Genomic DNA, 15,954 nt, shown 5'->3' with positions numbered 1-15,954 from the left:
GCATGAGAAGAAGGTTACAGAGACAAAGGGTGAGGTCTTTGAAGGATTAAGGATTAGAATGTTGAAATGAGACTGATGAAGAGCAGGTAGTGAACACAGGGGTTCTGGGTGACTGAGACTGGACTAAAGGTAGTGAACAAAGAGCAGAGGTTCCAAAGTCAAAGTCAAGCTAAGCTTGTCGTCAAAGTACTTAGACGTCACCAAATATCACCTGGAAATTCATTTTCAGGCAAGTGTTAATAGCAAGATGAAGAAATACAGTAGAATTGATGAGAAACTATACCTAACCAAGGACTGACAAACAACCAGTGTGCAAAAGGAGACAAATGGAAGAGTTGGGTGTTACGTAGGTGGAAGGAGGGAGGCTGACTGAAACAGCAAAGAACTATCTGAGCCTCGAAGTTCCAGGGGAATTTCAGTAGAACAGCTGCAACAAATGTTTAGTTACTTAACCCTTTCATAGAAGATAGAACACTACGGCACAGTACAGGCCTATTGGCCTACGATATTGTGCTTTTAACCTACTCTAAAATCTGTCTAATTCTTCCCTGCCCATAGATTGTGTGTACCTAGGAGTTTCTTACATGTCCCTAATGTACCCGCCTCTCCCACCACCCTGGCAGAGTATTTCACTCAATCACCACTCTCTGTGTAAAAAAAAGCCTACCTTTGATATTATCCCAATACATTCCTCCAATCACTTTAAGATCATGTCACCTTGCATTTATTTTTAGTAGGTTTGACTACTGTAATGCCGTTTTCAGAGGTCAGTGTAAAAAATCCCTCAAACAGCTGCAGCTCATTCAGAACGCTGCAGCTAGAGTCCTCACTAAGACCAAGAAAGTAGAACTCACCACTCCAGTTCTCAATCACTACACTGGCTTCCTGTCCATCAGAGGATTGACTTTAAAATATTACTACTGATTTATAAATCACTGGGGCCATAATACACCTCTGATATCTTGCTGCATTATGAACCTTCCCAAGCTCTCAAGACGTCTGGGGCGGGTCTGCTTACTGTCAAAACTGAACACGGTGAAGCGGCTCACACAAAACGCTGGAGGAACTCAGCAGGCCAGGCAGCATCGATGGGAAAAAGCGCAGTCGGCATTCCGGGCCGAAACCCTTCCTGCTGAAAGGCTTTGTGTGTGTTGCTCGGATTTCCAGCATCTGCAGATTTTCTCCTGATGGTGAAGCAGCTTTTAGTTACCATGCTCCACGTATCTGGAATAATCTTCCAGAGGATCTGAAGTCTGCCCCAACTTTAAGCCCTTTCAAACCGAGGCTTAAAACTTTCCTTTTTGCTGCAGCTTTTAATTAGAATCTCCCGCACTGTAACTTCTATTTGTCATATCTATTTTTGTGTGATTTGATTCCCTTATATATTGTCTGAAATTTAATGTTTGATTTTTATACCTTGTTCTATATAAAGCACTTTGAACTGCCTTGTGTTTGAAAAATGCTGTACACATAGACTTGCTATAGCTTTTTTTTCTACCCTGGGGAGAAAATCTCTGGCTACGCACACGATCTGTGCCTCCTATCATCTGTTCTCTTCAAAAATCCCATTTCTAGTTAATTCCCAGGTTGATATACACTCAGCGGCCACTTTATTAGGTACAGGAGTGGCACCCGGTGTGATCATCTGCTGCCGTAGCCACCCACTTCAGGGTTTGATGTGTTGTGCATTCAGACATGCTCTTTTAACCATATAACCATATAACAATCACAGCACGGAAACAGGCCATCTTGGCCCTCCTAGTCCATGCCGAACCCTTAATCTCACCTAGTCCCACCTACCCGCACTCAGCCCATAACCCTCCACTCCTTTCCTGTCCATATACCTATCCAATTTTACCTTAAATGACACAACTGAACTGGCCTCTACTACTTCTACAGGAAGCTCATTCTTTTGCATATCACTATTGGAACACACGGTCATTTCAGTTCCTGTTGCATTCTTGTCAGCTTGAACCGGTTTGCCCATTCTCCTCTGATCTCCCTAATTAACATGGCATTTTTTGTCCTTAGAACTGCTGCTCACTGGACGTTTTTCATTTCTTGCACTAAGCTCCAGAAGTTCTGCAGTTTCTGAGATACTCAAGCCACCTCATTGGGCGCCAACTATCACTCCAGGATCAAAATCACTTAGATCACATTTCTTCCCTATTCTGATGTTTGGTCTGGATAATAACTGAACCTCTTGGTCACGTCTGCACGTTTTCATGCGTTAAGGCCTCCGTTGGTCAGGGTCGACCACGGAGGTTGCGTCTTGCTTGAGCAGGGCAGTAGAATATGGAGAGCAAGCTGCTGCCTACGTAGCCAGCTCCCCCCCTCTCTGCACAGCTGATGAGCCCAAAGGAATGGCAGAGGCCGATACAGTTAGGCACCAGCAGCAACACAGGAGTTAACAGTCAGCATTGAACTCAACATGGGCTGCCTTAGGGACTCCAACTCTGGATTTTTCCCTCAGGGTTTACTCCCAAAGCCTTCCCCACGAGTGGAAGGCTCAGAGATCAAAGTTTTCCTTCTCCTAGATGAGCTGACAAGCCCCATCTTCCTGAAGCTACTCATTTTCCAGTGTCAGTAAGCCCTTTGCCCCCTCCTCCTGTCAGTAGAAACAGTTCTGCAGGGCTTAATAGCTAAGCCACACGTGAAGACCAGGAGCTGGACTTGTTATCAGAGGCTATTTGCGGCGCACGCCATTAGGAACATTTAATAGGTAGTGGGAGCTTATCCCCAATAGCATCCCCACTGCAACAACCTTAAAGAATCACGATTGACAGAATAGATATTTGCGTTACAAATGGGTGTGCAGGTTCACCTAATATGCTGGTCACTGAGTGTAAAAACAAATATGGCAAAACAAAATTTCACTTGAACCTTTATTCCCAGACGACCAGTTCCATGAAGTTGAGACTAAAACAGAAGGTATTTAATTTCAATCTGCTCATTTCCACGCAAGGACTGGAGTCACCAGATAGTCTAGTTACTGGAAATGCGTGACTGGGATACCAAGGAATGAAATTACAGATGAGGCAAAGGTTAACCCAGTACCTTGTTTAATCAAAGCTATTGGTGATATTGCTCACCATCTGAGCTTTATAACAATTCCTGCTCTTCTTGGCTCACGAAGGATCTATGGAGGTGGCCCTGGTTTTTGTTCCCGGTAACCTCAACCTATGCAGGGAGGTACTGGATCCTGGTGTTTTTGCAATCAAAGGTTCTTCAGAAGTCAAGAACGAGGTGTAAAACCTGTTGCTTTCGGACATTTTGATAAGTGCTACAAGAATGAAGAATGAAGAATGAACAAAGAAAAGATAATGATAAAGATTTGTTTTTTAGTCACATTGATATATTGAAGCATATAGTGAAATGTCATAATCATAGAAAGGTATAACATAGAAACAGGCCCACCTAGTCCGTGCCAAACCATCTAACCTGTGTTGTTTGTGTTCAATTTCCTGCCACTACCTGAAAGGAGTTTGTACATTCTCCCCATGATTGCCTGGGTTTCCTCTGGATGCTCCGGTTTCCTCCCACAGTCCAAAGACATGCCGGTTGGTAGGTTAATTGGTTGTTGCAGATTGTCCTGTGATTAGGCTAGGATTCAATTGGAGTTGCTGGGTGGGGAGGCTCGAAGAGCCGGGGGTGCCAATTCCACGCTGTAACAAATAAATAAATAATCAAGTCAGCGAGGAACGTGCTGGTCAGCCCACAAGTGTTACCACACTTCATTGCCAACATTGCGTACCATAACTCACTCCCCCTAACCCTGTCAAAGCTTACAGGGAGAAGGCAGGAGAATGGGCTTGAGACGGATAATAAATCAGCCTTGATGGAATGGCGGAGCAGACTCGACTGACTGAACGGTGACTGAATGGCCTAATTCAGCTCTGATGTATTATGATCTTATTTCTTCTTATGTACCTGACTAGATTTGACACCGTTTTATATTTCAGATTATTAATCTTACTGGTTATGAAAGAGGACTGGCTCCCAGATGCATTTGACATACTGTTACTGTCTCACCCTTCCAGCTGAAGAAATGAGTTAACTAAAATGTCAGGCTTCTCCCCCAGCAGCCCATGACCTTATATCTGTCAACAATATTGTTTTTAAAACTTAATTGCATCACAAAAATTATAAAATTAATTTCAAAAGTGACAGTCTCATTTCAGTTTTTCAAAAAATTGTACATTAAAAAATGTTTCAGAACTTTTAGAACAGAAATATTAGTTTTATTTGTCACCTGTACTTTGAACTTTGAAACACAGAGTGAAATGCATAATTTGTGTCAATGACCAACACAGTCCAAATATGTGTCGGGGGGCAGCCTGCAAGTGTTGTCATGCTTCCCGCACCAACATAACATCTCCCCAACTTACTAATCCTAATATATACGTCTTTGGAATGTGAGAGGAAACCAGAGCACCCGGAGGAAACCCATGTGGTGACAGGGAGAACGTACAAAAATCCTTCCAGAGAGTGGTGGGATTGAACCTGGATTGCTGGCATTGTAATAGCATTACGCCAGCCACTAAGCTATGTGAATCCTCGTACCAAGATTCATATCTCCTTCTTCAGTTTCTCCTATAGTCTGCTCTCATCTCTTATCAAATTCTTTCTTGCCCAGCCCTTGACCTTTCCCACCTACCTGTCTTCACCCATCATCTTCCAGCTAGCCTCCTTCCCCTCCCCCTGCCTTTTTATTCTGGCATCTTCCCCCTTCCTTCTCAGTCCTGTAGAAGGGTCTTGGCTCAAAACATCAACTGTTTACTCTTTTCCATAGATGCTGCCAGACTTGCTGAGTTCCTCCAGCGTTTTGTGTGTGTTGCTCTGGATTTCCAGCACCTGCAGACTCTCTTGTGTTTGTTAGAGGAATCTAAATTCCAGTGATGACAATCAACCTATAAAATAGCTAGATTCATGAGGCTTGACACCTGCCATAGAAAAGTACAGAAGCAGCTATACTGGAAAATCAATTCAACAATATCAGGTAATTGATTATATAACAATATAAGGAAGCAAAGGAAAGTTACACTACAAGAACTAAATAAGAAGAATAACAATTTCACAGCCTAATCCAACGGAGGGTTATCCTCAGCCCATCATCGGTAAATGAAGCTTGCTGTTGAGCTCAGAGCTCATTGACGGTAGGATTTAGAACACAGAGCACCACAGCCCTTCGGCCCAGGCTTTCTGTGCCAACCATAATGCCAAAAGAAGAATTTCATTTGCCTTCACACAATCCACATCCCTCCATTCCCTTCATATAAATGTCTCTCAAACACCCACCATTGTATCTGCTTCCACCACCAGCCCCGACCGACACTGCATTCACCACTCCCTGTGTAAAAACTTTGACCCCACATTTCCTTTCAGCTTTCCCCTCTCACCTGAGGGACATGCCTTCAAGTATTTGAGATTTCCACCTTGCAAAAGTGACTTTGCCTCCTTACCCTATCTGCACTTCTCAATTTCGTGTTGAAAACAGTCAGTCTGTCCAACCTTGCCTTTCGTTAACTCTCTGTAATCTAGGGATCACAATATCCTGGAGGGAAACATGAGAAACTCTGCAGACGCTGCAAATCCAGAGTGACACAAACAGAACGGTGGAGGAACTCAGCAAGTCGGGCAGCATCTATGGAGAGGAATAAACAGTTGACATTTCGGACTGAGAAGGAAGTGGGGAAATGCCAGAACAAAAAGATGGTAGGAGGATAGGTGGAAGGTGATAGGTAAAGCCAGATAGGTGGAAGAGTTGAAGGGTTGGAGAGGAAGGAATCTGATAGGAGGGAAGGAGGAGGGGGCCCAAGGGGAGGTGATAGGCAGGTGTAAGAGGCCAGAGTGGGGATAGAAGAGAGGGAGGGGAGGGAAAAATAGAGTGTCACACACAAAATACTGGAGAAACAGCAGATCAGGCAGCATCAATAGAAAAGAGTAAACAAGACTGATGAAGGGTCTCAGCCTGAAATGTTGAGTGTTTACTTTTTTCCATAGACGCTGCCTGACCTGCTGAGTATCCTGATAAACTTCCTCTACACCAATTCCAAAGCTTCCACATCCTTCCTGTAAATGGGACCAGAACGGAACACAACACTCCAAACAAGACCTAACCAATTCTACAGCGTGACCCTGCCTTTTATTCTCAGAGTCCCAACTGATGAAGACAAGAATGCCGTACACCCTCTTTACCACTCTATCTGCTGGTGTTGGGAGCTATGAACTTGGACCCCAGGATCCTACTGTACATCAATGCCTTTAAAGAATATCGGCTCTCTATTCCTCTTTATAGATGCTGCCCAATCTGCTGAGTTCCTCCAGCATTTTGTGTGAGCTGTACATTCTGCTTACATTTGACCTCCCGAGGCGCTACATTTGGGGTGCCATGGTAGTGTGGCAGTTAGCACGATATTATTACGGCTCAGGGTGTCGGAGTTGGGCGGTCAGTTCCGGAACCCTCTGTAAGGGGCTTGTACGTTTTCCTCGTTACCACATGGATTTCCTCTGGGAGTTTCATCTTCCCCTGACAGTCCAAAGGCCTACCCATTGTAAACTGTCCTGTGATTACACTCGTGTCAAATAGGTAGGTTGCTGGGTGGTGCAGCTTGTTGGACTGGAAGAACGTGTTCCACGCTGTATCTCTAAATAAATAAACATTTCACACTTACTCTTAATTAATCTGTCTAGCTGTGCCCATATCTCAAACTAATCTATATCCTTTAATAGACTTCTGTGCTAACCACAGCTGCACAGTGTTTTCTGTCGATTGCAAACTCACTGATCAGCCCATCCACATTTTTGTCCAAGTCATATAGAGATTCTAGTACTAACCCCTACAGAATACCACATCCATAAGGGAGCTTTGAAAGGGCAGTGCAAGGTAGATCAAAGGAACACATTACTATGCACAATTTTCTTAACTTGGAATACATTGGTACTTGCACACACTTAGATGAAGCTGTAATTATGAAGCTGCACTAGGGATCCAAAAGATATGAGTTCATTTTCCATAATAGTAGTTTGTAAAGATGAATTCAACAAATTATTGTGAGCAGTTTTGGTCACCGAATTACAGGAAGGTTGAGAGAGTGCAGGGAAGGTTTACAAGGATGTTGCTGGGACTTGAGAAACTGAGTTACAGAGAAAGGTTGAATAGGTCAGGACTTTATTCCCTGGAGCCTAGGAGAATGAGGGGAGATTTGATAGAGGTGTATAAAATTATGATGGGTATAGATAGAGTGAATGCAAGCAGGCTTTTTCCACTGAGGCTAGGGGAGAAAAAAAACCAGAGGACATGGGTTAAGGGTGAAGGGGGAAAAGTTTAAAGGGAACATTAGGAAGGGCTTCTTCACACAGAGAGTAGTGGGAGTGTGGAATGAGCTGCCAGATGACTTTTAACATTTAAGAAAAACTTGGACAGGTATATGGATGAGAGGTGCATGGAGGGATAGGGTCCTGGTGCAGGTCAGTGGGACTAGGCAGAAAAATGACTCGGCACAGCCAAGAAGGGCCAAAAGACCTGTTTCTGTGCTGTAATATTCTATGGTTCTATTTAGATAGAAAGGCTATAATCATGTGCACTCAGAACCAAGGTTTTTATGACAACTCAGTATTGCCTACCTGCACGAACAAGCAAGTAATTTTAAAACCTCATCATCTACTCCCTGATGATAGAGTCATAGAACACTACAGCAAGGAAAGAGGTACTTCAGCCCATCTAGACTAGGTGTTCTTCTAGTTGCATCAGTCTGCACCTGGACCATAATCCTCCATACCATCTAAGTACTAATTGAAACTTCTCTTAAATGTTGAAATTGAACCCAAATCCACCACTTCCACTGAAAGCTTGTTCCACCCTCTTAGTGAAGAAGCACCCTGTCAGGTTCCACTTAAATATTTCACCTTTCACTCTTAACCTATGAACTTTATTTGTAGCCTCACCCGAGCTCAGTGAAAAAAGCCTGCTTGCATTAACCTTATCTATATTCCCCACAATTTTGTACTCGTCTATCCAATCTCCGCTCCTTCTCCTGCACACAAGGGTATAAAGTCCAAAGCAACACGAATAAAATACTTGAAGAACTCAGCCGGTCAGGCAGCATCTATGGAAATGAATAGATAGTTGACGATTCGGCTGAGACCCTTCTTCAGGACTGAGAAGCTGGAATAAAACAGTGGGTGTGAGGGAGTGGAAGGAGACTAGGTAGAAGGTGATAGGTGAAGCCAGGTGGATGGAGAAGAACTTTTCTCTGTAACTCAGCTCCTCAAGTACCGACAACATCTTTGCTTACGTTAAAAGATGAGCTATATTTAAACAGCAACGAATGCAGGGCTGGAATAGTGTGACAAACGAGAAGACAAATGATTTATTTAACATCTTAGCACCATATAAAATATGCCAGGAGCTTTGCCATTGTAAATTGACACCAAACCATTTAAAGGAGCATTGCAGAGTCAGAGAGCAAGAGATGGTTTGAGGATTATCTTACAGGTGGAAAGAGAAGAGGGGTGTGGGAGAGGAAAGCTCAATACGCAGCCACCAAAGTTGGGGCGACAATGGTGTCAGTCCATGACCTCCTCTAGTGCGAAGGTGAAGCCACCCTTAGGGTGGAGGAGCAACACCTTATATTCAATCTGGAATTAACATGTTAATTTTCCCTTCTGGAAAACAAAATCCATCCCCCACCTCTATTCCCCACTCTGACCTTTTGCTTCTTCTCACCTGCCTATTACTTCCCCCAGGGTCGCCTCCTCCTTCCCTTTCTTCTATGGTCCACTCTCCTCTCCAATCAGATTCCTTCTTCTCCAGCCTTTGACCATTCCACCCACCTGGCCCCACCTATCACCTTCCAGCCAGCCTCTTTCCCCTCCCCCTTCCTTTTCAGTGCTGAAGAAGAGTCTTCACCCAAAGCAACGACCGTTTACTCCTTTCCATCGATGCTGCCTGACCTGCTGGGTTCCTCCAGCATACAATGAGCATTGCTTCGTAATGGTATCTACCATTGCCACCTCCTCTGGGGCAGCACAGTAATGTAGCATTTAGCAAAACGCGTTACAGTGCCAAAAGATCTGCCGTCAGGGTCCAATTTCCCCCTGCTGTCTGTAAGGAGTTTGCACGTCCACCCTGTTTTTTCTGAGTGCTCCAGTTTCCTCGTACGGGTTAGAGTTAGTGAGTTATGGGCGTGCTACGTTTGGCGCCGGAGTGAAGTGAAACTTGCACAATCCTCTCTGATTTGATTTCACGCAAACAACACATTTTACTGTACACTTTGATGTTTTGTTGTACATGTGACAAATAAAGCTCATCTTTAATCCTTAAACTGTTTTCGTGTGCTTGCTCTCCAGATAAAAATAGTAAATCTTCCCACCCCTCCGGCCAGTATCTCTGTTTTTACACCTAACTCTGTTTCTGCCACACCTAACGCTACATAACTTGAATTTCAGCAAAATTCTGATATTTTATAAATTCCCCATATGAATAACTTGCCTGTCATATTCTATTTAAATCTTTTAAAATTATTTATTTCATTTATTGAAATAAGGTGTGGAACAGACTTTCAGGCCCTTTGGGCCGTTTCACCCTGCAATCCCACGACTTAACCCTTGTCTCATAACAGGACAATTTACAATGAAACTGGAGCATCTGGAGGAAGCTCATGTGTTCACGGGGAGAATGCGGGTGGGAATTGAACCTGGGTCGCTGCTGTTGTAAGACGCTGAGCTAACCACTATGCTGCTGTGCCACCCTCTCACCTTCATCCTATGCCCTCTAATGCGTCCTGACGAAGGGTCTCAGCCCGAAACGTCGACAGTGCTTCTCCCTGTAGATGCTGCCTGGCCTGCTGCGTTCCACCAGCACTTTGTGTGTGTTCCCTCTAATTTTGAACTGTTCTATTCTGGGAAAAACTGGGGTCCGAATCCGGCCAGCTCCTTGCACACTCTCCGTCCGTGCTGGGTTGAGTATTGAGCTAGCAACTTGGCCTTGTAAAACAGACAAACGCTAAAGAAATGGCAAGGTTTTTGCCCGATGTGCCAGTGAGGCAAGGGGGGATATGATTATTATTTTTATACTCTGGGAAGAGGCTGAATATTTACCCCATTCATCCTTCTCATATACTATTTATAAGCCTCTGCAAAATCAACTCTTAGACTCCTTTACTCCAGAAAAACAGTCCCAGCCTATCGAAGCCTCTCCTTATAACTCAAGCCCTTGGTTTCAGGCAACATCCTATGAATCTTGTTTGCACACTCTCAGGCTTGGGGGGCACCGCACCATCGAGCACCTCCATTCCACCTGCCAAAACCAGAACTTCCTGGTGGCCAAACATTTTAATTCCAGTTCCAGTTCCCATTCTGCCATGTCGGTCTATGGCCTGCTCTTGTGCCAAGATGAGGCCACCCTCAGGGTGGAGGAACAACACCTTATATGCTGTCTAGGTACCATCCAACCCGATGGCATGAATATCAATTTGCCCTTCTGTTTAAAAATAAAATTCCCCCTCCTCCTCCTCTCATCTGTTCCCCACTCTGGCCTTTAAACTCCAATAAAAATGAGGCAGCCTACAGAGAAGTCATCACCCTGACACAGTGGTGTCAAGAAAACAACCTCTCCCTCAATGTCACAAAAACAAAGAAGCTGGTTGTGGATCACAGGAGGAATGGAGACAGGCTAACCTCTGTTGACATCAATGGATCTGGGGTTGAAAGGGTGAACAACTTTAAGTTTCTCGGCATCCACATCACCATGGTTTTCACGTAGTCTGTACACACTGGCTGGAAAAGGCACAACAGCACAACTTTCACCTCAGACAGTTGAAGAAGTTTGGTTTGGGTCCCCAAATCCAAAGGACTTTCTACAGGGGAACAATTGAGAGCATCCTGATGGGCTACATCACTGCCTGGTATGGGAACTGTACCTCCCTTAATCACAGGACTCTGCAGAGAGTGGTGTGGACCGCCCGACGCATCTGTAGTTGTGAACTTCCCACTATTCACGACATTTACAAAGACAGGTGTGTAAAAAGGGCTTGAAGGATCATTGAGGACCTGAGTCACCCCAACCACAAACTTTTCCAGCTGCTACCATCCGGGAAACGGTACTGCAGCATAAAAGCCAGGACCAACAGGCTCCGGGACAGCTTCTTCCACCAGGCCATCAGACTGATTAATTGATGCTGATACAATTTTATTTCTATGTTATATTGATTCCCTGTTATACATACTATTTATTATGAATTACTATAAATTGCACACTGCACATTTAGACAGAGATGTAATGTAAAGATTTTTACTCATGTGTATGAAGGATGTAAGTAATAAAGTCAATTTAATTCAATTCTCAACTGTTTATCACTTTCCCCCGGGTGGGTCCTCTCCTTTTTCTTGTATGGTCCATTCTTCCTCTCCAGCCCCCTATCTTTCCCACCTACCTGACTTCACTTGTCGTCTTCCAGCTATCCTCCTTTCCCCTCCCCCTCACCTTTTTATTCTAGTGCCTTCCCCCTTCCGTTTCAGTCCTGAGAAAGGGCTGCAGCCCAGAACTTCGACTGCTTGTTCATTTCTATAGGCGCTGCCTGACCTGCTGAACTCCTCCAGTATTTTGTGTGCGTTGCTTTGGATTTCCAGCATCTGCAGACTCTCTTGTGTTTTTAATTATATCCTTCCACTTCGTGGTGAACAGAACTGCTCAAAGAGAAGCCTAACCAGTGATTTGGACAACATAGCCCAAATGCGTACTAACCAATGAACTAATTAAATTGTAAAGAAAGAGTTCTATATCAGGCACAGGGAAGACAGCAACAGAGTCAGTCTACATCTAGTATCAGGAATATCGTCATGGTAGAGTAGCGGTTAGTGCAATGCTTTTACAGCTCGGGGCGTCAGATATTTGGAGCTCAATTCTGGCACTGTCTGTAAGTTTGTACGTTCTCCCTGTGATCAGATGGGTTTCCTCCTGGTGCTCCGGTTACCACAATCCTAAAAGGTTCTGGTTAGTAGGTTATTTGGTCATTGTAAATTGTCCTGTGGTTAGGCTGGAGTTAAATAGGTGGATTGCTGGTTGGCGTTGCTCAGTCTGCCAGAAGGCTCCATTCTACGATGTATCTGTAAATAAAGTACAGGAAGAGAATGCAGCCAGCAAACAATGCCACCAAGGATGACATCCACCAGACAGTTCACAAAACTACTTCTTTCGCTTCTTCTACATCTTCCTTTTCTTTCAAATGTGGTTTTGCTACAGTTAGAGTCTGTGAGCTACATTTTTGAGGAATTGTTTTTCAGGCCAATTGACCGATTCGTTGCTTTGCTGTCTCCAAGTGTGTTCTGTGAGGCTTCGAGCAAAGTGTGGGCCTGGAGGCCGAGAAGCCTGAAGATGGGGCATTAGCACATGATTGCCTCTATTTCTTGCATACCTCACCGAGGAAGATTGAAATGATCAAGTTGAGTGCACAGGATGAGTGACTGTTCACTGCCAACTACCAGTTTCTCACTCACTGCTCCTGGAGAAAGGTGTCTGCATGTGACAGACTTTCTCTCCCTCTTACTCTCTGCTCTCAAAGGAAGGTCCCTGCGTTCGAATGGCCTCTCCCTCCTTCGCTGCTGTCTCAGGCAGGGTTTAATCGACACAATTTGTGGATTGGACTCTAGTTCACGTAATGATGTGTTTCTAATTTCTGGCCACTTCTTTTTTTGTTGCTATTTTAGGCGATTTGAATCAGGGCAGTTTGCAGATAATGAACACTGAGCTGAACTGAATATGCCTGGACTGCTTCGATTTCGTTCTTTATATTCTGTGGCTTTCGCTTGTTTTATTTTTGCTGCTGCTTGTGTGATTTGTTTTCTTTTGTTGACGTTTTTCTTTGAATGCGTTCCATGGTTGTCTTTGTTTTGTGGCAGTCTGTGGGGAAAACAAATCTCAGGATTGTACACTGCATAAGTACTTTGATAGTAAATGTTCTTATAAATCTTTGAAATAAAATGAAATAGTTAGAGTAACACACCACAGAGGTTAGTTCTTCAGCCCACCAAAATGGCGGTATTATGTTACAGTATAATAAAAAATATATTTTTAGACAGTTATGCAAAAGTGAGGTAGCATTCATGGGTTCAGACATCTGAAGGTGCTGAAGAAGAAACTGTTCCTAAAATTCGAATGTGGATCTTCACTGTACTTCCTCCCTGGTGGTAGTAATGAGAAGAGGGCAGGTTCTGAATGGTGAGGGTCCTAATGTTGGATACTGTCTTCTTGAGGCATCACCTTTTGAAGATATCCTCTGTGTTGGGGAGGCTTGTGTCTGTGATGCAATCATCTGCAGCCTCTTGTGGTCCTGTGCGTTGGAGCCCCCATATCAGGTCAGAATGCTCTCCAACACACATCAGTCGCAATTTGTTTGGGTCTTTGGCAACATACCAAAAGGAACTGGTGGGGGTGGGGGGGAAAGTAATCCACCTGAAATTGAAGAACCCACCATTTATGCTGCTGGGTTGTAGACTACTCAGGAGGAATATGACATTCCTCATCACCCTGGCTGTGGCGGAGGCTAAGAACAGACAAGTTGCTTGTTCGTTCCTCTGTAGATCAGCGGTATAAATCTCACAGGACAGCCCCCATTGCTTTACAGTGACTTGGAAACTCAAGTCTGAGAATATAAAAAACTGAACAATAAGTTCAAAAGTGTGAAGTTCAAAGTAAATTTTATTATGAATGAACATATACAACTCTGAGATTTGTTTTCTTCTGGGCATACTCAATAAATCTAGAGAATAATAACCATAACAGAATTAATGAAAGATCGCTCATCTACGGCATTCAACTGGAGTGCCCAAGACAAACTGTGCAAACACAAGAAGAAGAAATAATAATAAAAATAAAATAAATAAATAAGTAATAAATATAAAGAACATGAGATGAAGAGTCCTTGAAAGTGAGTCCATTGGTTGTGGGAATAGTTCAATGATGGGACAAGTGAAGTTGAGTGAAGTTATCCCCGCTGGTTCAAGTGTCTGATGGTGGAGGAACCGTGACTGTTCCTGGACCTGGTGGTGTGAGTCCTGAAGCTCCTGTATCTTCTTCCCGATAGCAGCAGCAAGAAGAGAGCATGTCCTGAGGTGGCGGGGGTCCCTGATAATGGATGCTGCTTTCTTGCAATGGCATTTCATGCAGAGTAACAGTTCAGAAATAAGAAACTTAATGTTGAACTTTGGGCTGCAGCTTCCTATGGGAAGCCTTTGTAGTGGAAGCAGGAACACATACCTTAACATATTATTAAAAACAATTTAAACACATGGCATAGCAATTTGAAAGGAGAAGTCATGTCAGTTGATATGTTATTATGCCACATGAGAATTCCATAACATTCTTGGGTAAGCTAGCATCGATTTATTTTGGGCTCAGGAAACACTAGGAGTGGGATGGTCTGCAAATCTTTTTCTAGCATATGGATCTGTGTTTAATTTTACAAACAACAAGTTTTATAATGTGAATAACAATCTTAATAAGAAGCATTGATAGATTTGGTACTATGAGGGGTGATTGATAAGTTTGTGGCCTAAGGTAGAAGGAGTCAATTTTAGAAAACCTAGCACATTTATTTTTCAGCATAGTCCCCTCCTACATTTGCACACTTAGTCCAGCGGTTGTGGAGCATACGGATCTTGGACCTCCAGAAAGTGTCCACAGATGGGTGATTGATAAGTTCGTGGCCTAAGGTAGAAGGAGATGAGTTATACAGCTCTCGTTACATACACATGCAGTTCAACTCTTTGAGTGACTATGCAGAAAGTTTGAAATTAATAATTCATTGAGGTGATTGATGTTCATGGCCTAAGATAGAAGGAGACGAGTTATTAACTTCAAACTTCCTGCATAATCAGTTGAACTGCATGTGTATGTAACGAGAGCTGTAAAACTCATCTCCTTCTACCTTAGGCCACGAACTTATCAATCACCCCTGCTGTGGACACTTTCTGGAGATCCAAGATCCGTATGCTCCACGACCACTGGACTAAGTGCGTAAAGTAGGAGGGGACTATGCTGAAAAATAAATGTGCTAGGTTTTCTAAAATTGACTCCTTCTACCATAGGCCACGAACTTATCAATCACCCCTTGTACTTTAAGATTGCTTATTGTCATTCATCAATACATGAGTGTAAAAGAGAACAAAATGATTGTTACTCTGGATCTCATTCAGCATAAAAAACACAATAAACAGAACAAAACACAATAAATATAGATACATTCGATAAGCTTATAGACTGATTGCACGTACATAAAGTGACGCTAGGTACAGGAGTATCTGTACATAAGGTGATTCAGACAGGCAGCGAAGTTGTTAGCACAATGCTTTACACTGCGTTCTCCCCGTGACCACGTGGGTTTCCTCCGGGTGCTTATGTTTCCTCCCACAGTGCAAAGATGTACTGGCTGGTGGGGTAATTGTTGTTCCTTTCCCTGCCTTGTGCTGCATCTGGTGGCATTACCTTGCCATTTCTTTAGCATTTTGTCTGCTCAATGCTCAACCCAGGGCAGATGAAATGTGTGCAAGGAGCCGGCCAGATTTGAACCCAGGACCACTCGCCTCAAAGTCTGGTGTGGATGCCACTACATCACTGGCAGGCTCTGGTAAATTAATTGGTCATTGTGAATCGTCTAGGATTAAAAATTCGGGGATTGCCGGGCCGTGCGGCTGGAAGGGCCTATTCCACACTGTACCCCAATAAATAAGTAGCTGTGATTGTGAGCTTGATGGAGTACATTAATGGGTGGAGGTTTTGATCAGTGGGGGAAGTAACTGTTTTTAGAGTCTGGTGGTCCCAGCATGGATGTTGCATAGCCTCTTCCCTGGCGGGAGCGCGACAAACTGTCCATGAGCAGGGTGGGTAGGATCCTTCATGATGTTACTGGCCCTCTTCTGGCACTTTTCTGTATATATTCCTTGATGGTGGCCAGG

The sequence above is a fragment of the Hypanus sabinus genome, chromosome 19 (assembly GCF_030144855.1).
Source record: "Hypanus sabinus isolate sHypSab1 chromosome 19, sHypSab1.hap1, whole genome shotgun sequence".
NCBI classification, from domain to species: domain Eukaryota; kingdom Metazoa; phylum Chordata; class Chondrichthyes; order Myliobatiformes; family Dasyatidae; genus Hypanus; species Hypanus sabinus.
The sequence above is the reverse complement of the archived record's forward strand: the minus strand, read 5'-3'. Positions refer to the sequence as shown.